Here is a 12608-nt window from a genome sequence, read left to right on the forward strand (position 1 = left end):
AATGACCTGAAGAGAGCTGGGATCACAGTCTCAAAGATTACCATTAGTAACACAGCACTCCGTCATGGATTAAAATCCTCCAGGTCACGCAAGGTAACCCTGCTTATGCCAGAACATGTCCAGGCCTGTTTGATGTTCACCAATAACCATCTGCATGGTCCAGAGAGAGAAGGCATGGGAGGAGGTCATGTGGCCAGATGAGGCCAAAATAGAACCTTTTTGCTCTTAATTCTACTCGCCATGTTTGGAGAAGGAAGGATGAGTACAACCTCAAGAACACTGTCCCAACCATGAAGCATGAGGGTGGAAACATCATACTTTGGGAGTGCTTTTCTGCAAAGGGGACAAGATAATTTCACAATATTGAAGGGAGGATGGATGGGGTCATGTATTGCAAAATTTTGGTCAACAACTTCCTTCCCTCAGTAAAAGCATTGAAGATGGGTTGTGGCTGGGTCTTCCAGTATGACAATGGTCTGAAGCACACAGCTAGGGCAACTACGGAGTAGCTCCGTAAGAAGCATGTCAAGGTTCTGAAGTGGCCTAGACAGTCTCCAGACCTGAACCCAATAGAAAATCTTTAGAGAGAGCTGAAACTCAATGTTGCCCAATGATAGACCCAAAGCATGACAGATGTCGAGAAGATCCATAAGCATGAGTGGGTCAGAATCCCTGCTGCAGAATGTATAAACTTGGTCAAGAACTACAGGAAACGTCAGACGTCTGTATTAGCAAACAAAGATTTCTACCAAATATTAAGTTTTAATACTTATTTCCTGCATTAAAATTCAAATTAATTATTTAAAAATAAAAATCATAAAATGTGATTTTCTGGATTTCTGGGGATTCTGTCTGTCACAGCTGATGTGTACCTATGATAAAATTTGCAGACCTCTCCAATAATTGTAAGTGGTAAAACTTGGAAAATTGGCAGTGAGTCAAATAATTATTTTCACCACTGTATATGAGGTTTATTGACATCACATTCTAAATCCATAGGAATTTATATGTACCAGTAGCTATTCCCCCATTGGCTACAAACACGACTTCCACTTTTCTAGAAAAGGTTCCTACAAGATTTTGAAGGTTTTTTGAGGGAACTTTTTTCCCAATCATCAAGAAAAATATTTGTGAGCTCATAACTTTGATGTTGGTCAAAAGGACTTGGCTTTCAACATATCTTCTAGCTCATCCCAAAGATGTTCTAAGTAATAACTCATAAAAGTCATTATGCCTTAATGAAACTTGCTTTGAGCACTAGGGTATAATCATGCAGGAATAATAAACCGTCTATCCGAAACTGTTCCCACAAAGTTGGAAGCATCAACCATGTTCAAAATATCCTCAAAATATATTAAAGCACGAAGATTTTGACTAACTGGAACCATGAAACATAGGTCAATGCCATATAATTATCTTTCCTTCACAAAACTAGACCGTTGACACAATGCAGATTAACCTTCACTGGAACTTTAGAGTTGAGGCCAACTTCAAAAATACATTCCGCATAAAAAAACTTTACAACTGGCAAAATGTAGTCAGTCCGGTAATATTCTGCTGACATTCTCCAAACCATGAGTCCAACAGACTACAAAATAGAGTAGCATGATTCCCCACTCTACATAATGTTTCCACTGCTCCAGAGTCCAGTGGCAGCATGCTTTACACCACTATTTTTGATACTTGGTGATATAATGCTTTGAGCCATGGAAATCCATGACATTCACAAGGAGCACAGTTTTTTTTTTGCTGATATTAATGCCTGAGGGGTATGAGATTCTGCAATGATTGAGACAGCAGAGTGTTAGTGTGATGCTAATCACTACTTACAGTTAGTATAGAAGGAAGACTAGTCAGACAAGCCGGGGTCAGGTAACAGGAGATCACGACAGGACACAGGGAGTAAACAGAAGCCCAGTCGAGTTACACACCGAGGGACAGAATTCCAAGAGAGTACGTATAGATTCAGGGAGCAGACAGAGACGTCCAAGGTCCAATGCCAGGAGGTAACAACAAAAACAAAGAGCAAGAGAGAGGAGTCAAATAACGGTACAGAATGAAGAAACTTAGATCAAAACACAAGCACAAACACAAGCCAAGAGCACAACTGCAGAACCAGGAAGTACGACTGGCGAGGTTCTGGGAGAGTATGCTCAGTACTGAAACAATTACCAAGAAGGTGGGACACCTGAGTAATCAGCACCTCCCAGAACCTGCATGGAATCCTGAGCTGTCAATCAACCTGCCAGCAAATACTCAGAGAATCACAACAGAGCATCTCCAAATATGCAAAATGCTCTGCACAAAGGAATCATGTCAATTCCGGCTCTAAAGTTCAGGAAAGCGCAGCAGAACATTACCTGTGTGCACAGTGCTCTGCACAGAGGAATAATGTCACTGTCAGCTCTGTAATGCAGCAGAGCATTACCTGTGTGCAAGATGCTCCGCACATAGGAACCGTGAAATTTTAGTCACAATTTGGCAACTCTGTCCTCTAACTTTCTTGGCTGAGTTGAGGCGGTTTCTAAATACTTTCATTATTCAATAAAATCACAATTGATTGTGGAAAAATTAGGAAGAAATTTCCCAAAGATTTTTTTTTAGATTGGTGCAGTGCAATTAAATGACTATGCTGGAATTCAGTGACTCTTGAGAACAAGGCAATGTGCCATACGTGTGTTAATAATAGTAAAGTGCATTGTGAGAGGCTGGATACGACTGATTGAAAAAACTAAATTTGATTATAAAGATTTGTGTCCCATTATTTTAGTCCCTATAATGTATCTCGGCTTCCTACGGTCATATTAGTATTTCTTGGAGGTGACGACTGAGATATTTAGGATTAGTTTTGATGATATTTAAATATTTAGAATTAATGCATAAGTATTAACATTGTTCTACGCATCTATCATATCTGATCTCTATTACTAGTGTCTTCATGGGTCTGAGAGGCCTTTGGGTTAATGTTACCTATACCTTTGCACTCTCTAGTCTCTTTCTTGATGAGTTAAAATAAGATTTGCCAACCTTAAATTATAAAATTTTAGACTTTTCAGCCATTATTTACTACACTAGAACCATTCTAAATGGTCCCAAAGTGGTGGGGATAATATCAGAACTCACCTACTAGCCTCGTATTGCTCTTCTGTACTTACCCACTAGTCTCCTGGCTTCTTCTTTGGGTAAGGTGCACCATTTGACCACTTTAGCCAATCAGCACTCGATGATTGATTGCAGCCTTCACATTTCATCAGTGCACGAAGTAAGATTGGTGGGGAGTCTATACACAGAGTGCAAATAGGAATAACGTTTGGAACACCATTCTAAGTCCGAACTGGGTGCAAAAACCTAAAAAAAACATCAACTATGGGGAGATAAGGTATGCACACCAGTGACTATGTAAGGGGAATACATGAAATAGCAGAAACTGCTGTGTGAATACTGACTTGAAAAATCCAATAGCTATATGCAAGAGTGAATATGTGAAAAATGGAATCTGCATTACTGCCATGAACATATGAATCAAGAGAAATTTAGCTACTGAATTGATCAATGCAATAGAGCCCCAACACTACACTGGATTGGCAATAGGTGTGGTTGGGGAGGGTTCACAAACGAAAAAATACTAACAAATAGGAATAACGTTTGGAACACCAATCCATATCATACGCATAAATAGCCTGGGTCTCAGCTTCCCATACACGGTAGGTTTTTTAACTGCATGAGAGGACACACACAAGCTAGGGACCCCAACGTAGAGAAATACTTTGGCGTAGTGTTGGGGCTCTATTGCATTGATCAATTCAGTAGCTAAATTTCTCTTGATTCATATGTTCATGGCAGTAATGCAGATTCCATTTTTCACATTTTCACTCTTACATATAGCTATTGGATTTTTCAAGTCAGTATTCACACAGCAGTTTCTGCTATTTCATGTATTCCCCTTACATAGTCACTGGTGTGCATACCTTATCTCCCCATATACACAGAGTGCAGACTATGGAGAAACAACGCCATTCCTGTATCAAATTTTTCCCCACCATTGTGGGCTCATTTAGAATATGTTTTAAAGCGGACAGCCCTGTAAAGGGTTTATCTGGTGTAAATCGATAAGCCTTCAGTCACTAAATGTAACTACATATTTATAAATCCTCACATCGCACTGAACACTATGAGGATTAGTCGGTTTCAGAGCCAGGAACGGCCGTTATTTAGCCATTAGTGTGCGATATGCATACTACTGACCATATTTCGACTAGAGGGGCATGTGTCTGCAAGTGTATTGAGCAAGGCTGGGCCTCTCTAGTCAGATTCTGCCGATTGTATGCATATTGCATACTCATGGCTAAGGGACCACCATTCTTGGCTCTGAAACCAGTGAATCCTCATCATGCCCAGTGCAAAGTGGGGATTCAATAAGTCGGCAATCACATAGAGTGGCTGTAGACTTATGGATTGAGACCAGAGAGCCGCTTTAATGAAGTACCCCAGAATTGTCCCGGTTTACTCCAAAGTTTCTCTTTTGTGTATGAACTTACAAAGCCTGACTTTTTTTGCCATTTGGTTCTGAGGATTGGCTTAGCAAAACCATAATTATCAGCAATTATGAACTGATCACACCGCAACCACTTGCAAAAGGACGAGGTACGTTCCCCCTTCTTTTTTGACAACTATTACTTGATTCCCCATGCAGAACTTATGAAGAGAAGAACAATATGTCTCCCCATCCCTTGAAACAAGGCTGCTTTCATATTGCGTTATTACCTACATTCAGTGGTCCCATCGTAACCTCCATTCAAACCCCCCCGCAAAGCAGGTTTTGGACGCACGTGCCGTCGGGGTCATTGACTATAATTGAGCAGGCGGTGTCAGCATGTAATCTATCATGCACCATTTTTTGATGTATATGCTTTCTACAGACAGACACCAAGACATAGTCTACTACGTCTGGGTGTCCGCCTGCAGAAAGCCTACACACCCGAAAATGGTGCATGATAGAGCACATGATGATTCCGTCTTTTCCATTATAGTCAATAACCCAGTAGGCACATGCATCAGAAACCCATTTTGAGGCGGGGTTCGGACAGAAGCTTTGACGGGACTGCTGAATGTATGTAAAAATGCAATGTCAAGGGGCTCTAAGGGAGCTTTCACATCAGAGTTATTTTGCCGCTCTGCCGGATCCGTCACAACTCCAGTACAGTGCAATACAGTTCAATGGCATTGTGGCAAGCTCCGGTCACATGCTCCACTCACATGACAGTGAGAAAGCCAACCTGGACTGGAGCACATATGTTCAGACCTTACTGCAGCCAACTGAGCTTCCACCATATTACGCACATTCTTGCCTCAACACACAGAAGCCTAAGATCACTTGTCATGTATATATCGTCAGATATAAGATGCTAAAAAAATATAAGAACTATCTCATGTTACTTCTGTGAACCTGAGTGACCCTATGTTTATCTCACTTTGCATCCAAAACACTATTTGGGTGAATGGGAGTCAAATGACGTTCTAGCTATCCATACTTCTAAAATCGTTGCGTGCGGTTAGCCGTATTTTTGTGTCCATTATCATCAAAGAGCGGCAATTATTTTCTTGCTCCTTCTAAATAATACATTTCATTATGCAATTATTCCTTCTACATAAATGTGCTGTACGTCCCAATGGTAAATGCAGAATGCATATTTGTAATCTAATTGTTCCATTAGAAGTTTGTTGTGAAGAATATATACCCGATAAGTACTTAAATGATTTGCTCATCTATATGGGTTGCCAAGAAAAAGGAACATGCTGCATGTGAAATCTTTCTCTATCTGGAAGTCTTGCATTTAATTCTCAAGAAACGTAAGGATACGAGAGGTCACTTAATTATATCCTAATGTATAGAGCTGGAAGGCAGAGAGAAGTGCGGGAGAATAAATTACATTTACAGTCAGTATCTCTGGCATGGCAGGTCAATAGATGACCTTCGCTGCTTGCAGAATTATTAGTTCATTTAACTTATGGTGTTTACATAGAATAGTATATTATATTTTGTCAACTTTGGAGATTTGGACTGGATTAACTTTAATAAAAGGAATGTATTATCAGAAAATGACTGACTGTTTAAATAAAGCTTTTATGTTACACACTTTTTTTTATTATTTTTGGTGCTTTTGTTCATAGATTCTATATTTCAAAATAATTCAGCAAATTTTTTCATCATCATCATCATCATAGCATCATCATAGTTTTTAAGGTTGAAGGGAGACTCTAAGGCGGGCTTTGCACGTTGCGACATCGCAAGCCGATGCTGCAATGTCGCACGCGATAATCCCCGCCCCCGTCGCAGCAGCGATATCTTAAGATTCCTGGCGTAGCGAACATTATCGCTACGCCAGCTTCACATGCAGCTTCACATGTCAACAATCAACGATTTTGTGAGTATTTGGGATTGTTAGCGGTCGCTCGTAAGGGGTATTTTGCACGCTGCGACATCGCTAGCTGATTGTAGCGATGCTGAGGACGATAGTCCCCGCCCTGTTGCATATGCGATATCTTGTGATAGCTGCCATAGCGAACATTATCACTACCCCAGCTTCACATGCACTTACCTGCCCTGCAACGTCGCTCTGGTCGGCGTCCCGCCTCCTTCCTAAGGGGGCGGGTCATACAACATCACAGCGATGTCACACGGCAGGCGGTCAATCAAAGCGGAAGGGCGGAGATGAGCAGGATGTAAACATCCCACCCACCTTCTTCTTTCCATATAGCCGCCGGCGGCAGGTAAGGTGATGTTCCTCACTCCTGCGGCTTCACACACAGCGATGTATGCTGCCGCAGGAACGAAGAACAACATTGTACCTGTTGCGGCAGCGTAATTTTGAAAAAGTTGGAGCCTACACCGATGATACGATAACGACGCTTTTGCACTCATTAATCGTATCATCTAGGATTTACACACTACGATGTCGAAAGTGACGCCGGATGTGCGTCACTTTCGATTTGACTCCACCGACATCGCAGGTGCGATGTTGCAACGTGCAAAGCCGCCCTTAGTCCATCTAGTTCAACCCGTAGCCTAACATGTTGATCCAGAGGAAGGCAAAAAAAAACAACAAAAAACAATGTGGCAAACAAGCTCCAATGGGGTAAAAAAATCCTTCCTGACTCCACATACGGCAATCAGACTAGTTCCCTCGATCAACACCCTGTCATAAAATCTAATATACATAACTGGTATTTCTTTTTTTCCTGTGGATATTTTCTTCCATTAGCATACACAGACTTGATGTAGCCCCATAAAACAAAAAGAAAGGGACTGCCATAATGATGACAAGATTTGTCACCTAGGGCAGATCTGGTGATTGTTTCCCCTGAAAGGTCTTTCCAAGTCTTTGCAGCCAATTTCAAACTTGTTTACCATTCTACAAATCAGTTCCAGCTCATAATTTGACGAATGTCAAGACTACATCTGACACTATTCACACACGCTGCTGCTTTTGAGTTGCACAGGCAGCCTCAGGCGTCAACCAGCTGTGCTCTTGTTAGTAATTGGGCTTGCAGGAATTAATTTCTGCTAGCCTGTGGATTACTGCTTGAATCACATGTTACAGGAGACCAATTATATTTGCCTTCCCCCTTTTTAAGATGGTGGAGCCTGTTCTACCATGCTGATGATAGCTTTATGGGATCCCGATCCTTGTGTTTTGTTATCCTGTTGCTGGTGAACTTCTGTGTGCTGTTTTGTGTGTTGTGGAAATACTCTTGGTGTCTGTTTATTTCCCCCCTTCCTTTAGTTTCCTCATGATAATGTATTGTCTATATCTCTGTGAGTGATTGTTGTAGTTTGGTTTCCCTCTGACTGTTGATTTGGGTGGGATTAACCATTTCTGTCCTGGTCCTCTCCTGGGTGGAAGGAGGAGGGCCACTAGACCAGGGTTGTTCAGTAGCAAGGACAAGGAAGGTGGCCCAAACATTGTCACCTTCAGATGTACCTTTTGGATCAGGGCTAGCTAGGCTTCCTCTCGCCTGAGGACCAGTTAAGGTTCCCATGCCCCTAGTGATCTTGTCACAACTCATGACAGTTCCTCTGGAAAAAGAAGGCTAGCAGTAATATCATCCAGTAGACAAGAGTAACATTCATATCTGTGGCCTTGTATTGTCTGCTGTTTTTAGTATGGACACCCTAGTTCTCTCTTAAAGGGGTTCTACAATCTCAGACCTAGTTTTCAATGGAATGAAACTTTGGCCTCTGTTTAATGCAATGCTTTTGAGACTGAAGAAGATAGCTGAGCACTGTTTTTGGCAGTCCCATTAACAATGAATGGACAAGTGGCTTACATACCTACAACAAGTCTACATGGTAGCATCACAAAATGTTAACTCCTAACCTCTTCCCCATCTGGCGATCTTCTGTTTTTCGTGTTCTCCTCCCCTTTACCAAGAGCCATACATTTTTTATCTTTCCATCAATATAGCCATGTGCAGGCTTGTTTTTTGCTGGATGAGTTGTTATTTTGAATAAAACCATTAATTTTGCCACATATTGTAATGGTAAACAGAAAAAAATCCAAATGTGAAACTGCAAAAAAAAAAGTGCAATTTCATTATTTTTTTTTGTGTACCATATTCGCTATATGGTAAAACGGACTTGTAGGTATGATTATCCAAGTAAGTACGAGTTCATAGATACAAAACATGTATACTTTTATTTTAGTGGTGACATTTTTTTTAGAAATGTTAAGAAAAAAAAGAATTGTGCTTTCAGTAATGTAGCATTAATTAAAGGATTTTTTCGGTGTTTGTGTTTTTTTACATTCACTTACAGATTAGTAATTGGGGGTCTCATAGACCCTCCCCATTACTAATCGAGGGCTTAGTGACTTATGAGCTGCAATCAACCCCTTATTACCACAATTGCCACCGCACCAGGGCAATCGAGAAGAGTTGGGTAAAGTGCTGGGATTGCTGCATCTAATGGATGCGACAATCCTGGTGGCTGCAGGCTATTTTAAGGCTGAGAGGCTCCCAATAAGCATGAGTCACTTCAGCCTGAGAAGACCAGCCCCCAGCTGTCAGGCTTTATCATGGCTGGGTACCAAAATGAGGGGGGACCGCATGTCAATTTTTAAAATTATTTATTTAACTAATTAAAAAAAAGCCACAAAAAAAGATATTTTGATACACAGCTAAAATAAGCACAAGGCTGGGGGCTGCAGCCTGTAGCCATATGCTTTATCAGTGCTGGTTATCCATATGGGGGACCCTATACCAATTTTTTAAAATGTATTTATTTATTTTATACCACACATCATGTGTGATTGGGAGCAGGCAGCTAACACGCTGACACTCAGGGTGAGGGCATGTCTGACTACAACCAATCACAGACTCCAGTGGGTAGGGAAAGCATTGCATATGCATGAGCCTAATTTGCAGCACCGGAAGTGACTGGGCGACTGCGGGAGCAGTTACCTCCACTGCGGAGCCTCGGTAAGTATACCACGCTAGCTCCTATCCCCCTATCAGTTCTACCACCATTATTAATCGCCAGATTCTGGTCCCCAAAGACTTTTAAGGGAACTGGCATCTGGACAGATATCTGGGATAAATTCCGAGCCGGAACCAGATTTTTTTTTTTTTTTAATCTGGCTAGGTCTGCCGGTCCCGGTTATCTGCAAGTCCGCCCATCACTACTCAGGATATATTAAGCCAAGGAAAAAAGTAAGGAAATACATATCCGTAACTATATTGATAATTAAACAGATAAAAGTTATTTTACATCTACAGTTACCAGAAATATATGACAAGTTCAAGTGGCTTTCTTACGAATAGTATATGATATAGAGTAATTATAGAATCGCTAGATGTCTGGGGTAATGCTCTTTACGTCTCAATCTCTAACACAAGCTATTTGAATGCCTCATCTAAATCAGTGTGTATACTGGAGATAATACTCTTAAAATGTGTGCAAATTCCTCCTGAGGTTTATTTCCAGTGTATGACATATTTGCCTGTAATCACATTGAATGAATGAAATGCTCCATTTGACCATATATCTACATATAATCCTCCTTTTTCACATTTTAAGCTCCTCAGCCCTTATCGCTTGTGCTTACAGAACAGTCTTAAAGCCTAAATCTTGCATGACATTCCACTTCAATCCATATGCACAGAGTGCATGCATCTTGCAATACCCTTTTCCTGCCATGTTAAACTGGAACTGACAGTGCTTCTCTAGTCTCAAAGTATAAATGGTCAAAAAAAATATTAAAGTCAAAATGCATGTATGTGAAAAAATCAGCCCAGATAAAGTACTCCTTGTAGAAGTACTAGGATCTTAATTCGGAAAAAAATACAGTTTTAGGTCTCCTTCATATATCGGTGTCTCCGGTAAGTGTGACGTCCATTTTCCCATGTACTGGAGACATGAACACATGTAGACCCAATAAAATTATTGGCCTGTGCATACGTACCATGGGTCTGTGTGGACCACACACTTGTCTATGTGCTCCAAACGGCAACATGTCCATTTTTTCTGGCAGGACGGATGTGACATGGACTGGACACTGATGTCGTCCGTGTGACATAAGTGTGACACGTTCCGGAGGAAACACATGTCACTGAGAAATAAATGTATATTAATACTTACCTATTTCTGGTGATCCTGTCTCCGGCACTGCTGTTGCTTCCGGGCCCGCTCATTATGCTCATGAATATTTACTACACTGACTGTTGATTCGAAAGTAAGTATGACAGCAGAGTCAGAGACAGCAGCAGCAGATGCAGGTAAGTATACAAGTTCGTGCTGTCTGTGTCCTATCCGGATGTCACACGGATAGCACACAAATAGCACATAGAACACACACAGCTGCATGAACGGACCTATGCGACTGACAGCGCAAAACATTCATTTTTTTGCACGGACGTGTGAAGATGGCCTTACTCATAGCAATTATTCAGCTGCTTTTTTGTAGACCTGAAGATGCTGGTTTACTTGTCAGAATGGTTCTATATTACTTTTAAAAATAAGCAGCTCTATATTATCATGCAGTGGCATGAAAAGGTTTGGGCACCCCTAGTCAAAATTACTGTGTTATTGTGAACAGCTAAGCAAGTTGAAGATGAAATGATGAAAGGCATGAAGTTAATGATGACACCTTTCCTTTGTATTTTAGGGGAATATATATATACTAGAAGGTTGCCCGATTCTACGCATCGGGTATTCTAGAATTTACGTATTGTGTAGTTAATGTATGATTTTTGTTATATATATATATATATATATATATATATATATATATATAGATGTTGTTATGTGTAGTTACCAAGTGTTTGTGTAGGAGCTGTACATGTTCTGGGTGTTGTCTGGGTGTGGCGGGGGGTGAGAGCGGTGTTGTATGTGTGTTGCGTGTGTTGCGTTGTTTGTGGAGCGCTGTGTGTCTGTAGTGTTGTGTGTGTGTGTGTTGCGCGGTTTGTGTGGGTGTGGTGTGTTTTGGGGGGAGGTATGTTTTGTGCAATGTGTGTGTGTTGCGTGGTATATTTATGTATGCCGCAGTGTTTGTGTGTTGGGTGTTGTGTGTGTGCAGCATTGTCTGTGTGTGTGGGTGTCTGTGTAGGGCGGTGTTTGTGGTTCCCAGTGTGTGAGTGGTGTGTTGTGTGTGTGTGTGTGTGTGTTGGGGGGAGGTGTGCACCTCCTATCGTGCTCCATCCCCCATCGTGCTCCATCCGCCATGCTGCGCACTCCCAAACATGCTCCATCCGCCATGCTGCGCACTCCCAAACGTGCTCTATCTGCCATGCTGCGCACTCCCAAACATGCTCCATCCCCCATGCTGCGCACTCCCCATCGTGCTCCATCCCCCATGCTGCGCACCCCCCCATCGTGCTCCATCCCCCATGCTGCACCAGCATCAGCCTCTCTGCCCCCAGCATCAGCCTCTCTCCTCCCAGCATCAGCCTCTCTCCTCCCAGCATCAGCCTCTCTCCTCCCAGCATCAGCCTCTCTCCTCCCAGAATCAGCCTCTCTGTCCCCAGCATCAGCCTCTCTCCTCCCAGCCTCAGCCTCCCCCAGCATCAGCATCTCTTCTCTCAGCCTCCCCCCTCCCAGCCTCCCTCCTCCCAGCCTCCCCAGCATTAGCCTCCCCCTCCCAGCCTCCCCCAGCATCAGCCTCCCCCTCCCAGCCTCCCCCAGCATCAGCCTCTCGCCTCCCAGCCTCCCCCAGCATCAGCCTCTCTACTCCCAGCCTCCCCCAGCATCAGCCTCTCTCCTCCCAGCCTCCTCCAGCATCAGCCTCTCTCCTCCCAGCCTCCCCCAGCATCAGCCTCCCCCTCCCAGCCTTCCCCAGGATCAGCCTCTCTACTCTCAGCCTCCCTCCTCCCAGCCTCCCCCAGCATTAGCCTCCCCCTCCCAGCCTCCCCCAGCATCAGCCTCTCTCCTCCCAGCCTCCCCCAGCATCAGCCTCTCTCCTCTCAGCCTCCCCCAGCATCAGCCTACATCCTCCCAGCCTCCCCCAGCATCAGCCTACCCCAGCATCAGCCTACACCAGCATCAGCCTACACCCTCTCAGCCTGCCCCAGCATCAGCCTACCCCAGCATCAGCCTACCCCAGCATCAGCCTACA

Source organism: Anomaloglossus baeobatrachus, chromosome 2 (genome assembly GCF_048569485.1).
Source record: "Anomaloglossus baeobatrachus isolate aAnoBae1 chromosome 2, aAnoBae1.hap1, whole genome shotgun sequence".
In the NCBI taxonomy this organism is placed as follows: Eukaryota; Metazoa; Chordata; class Amphibia; order Anura; family Aromobatidae; genus Anomaloglossus; species Anomaloglossus baeobatrachus.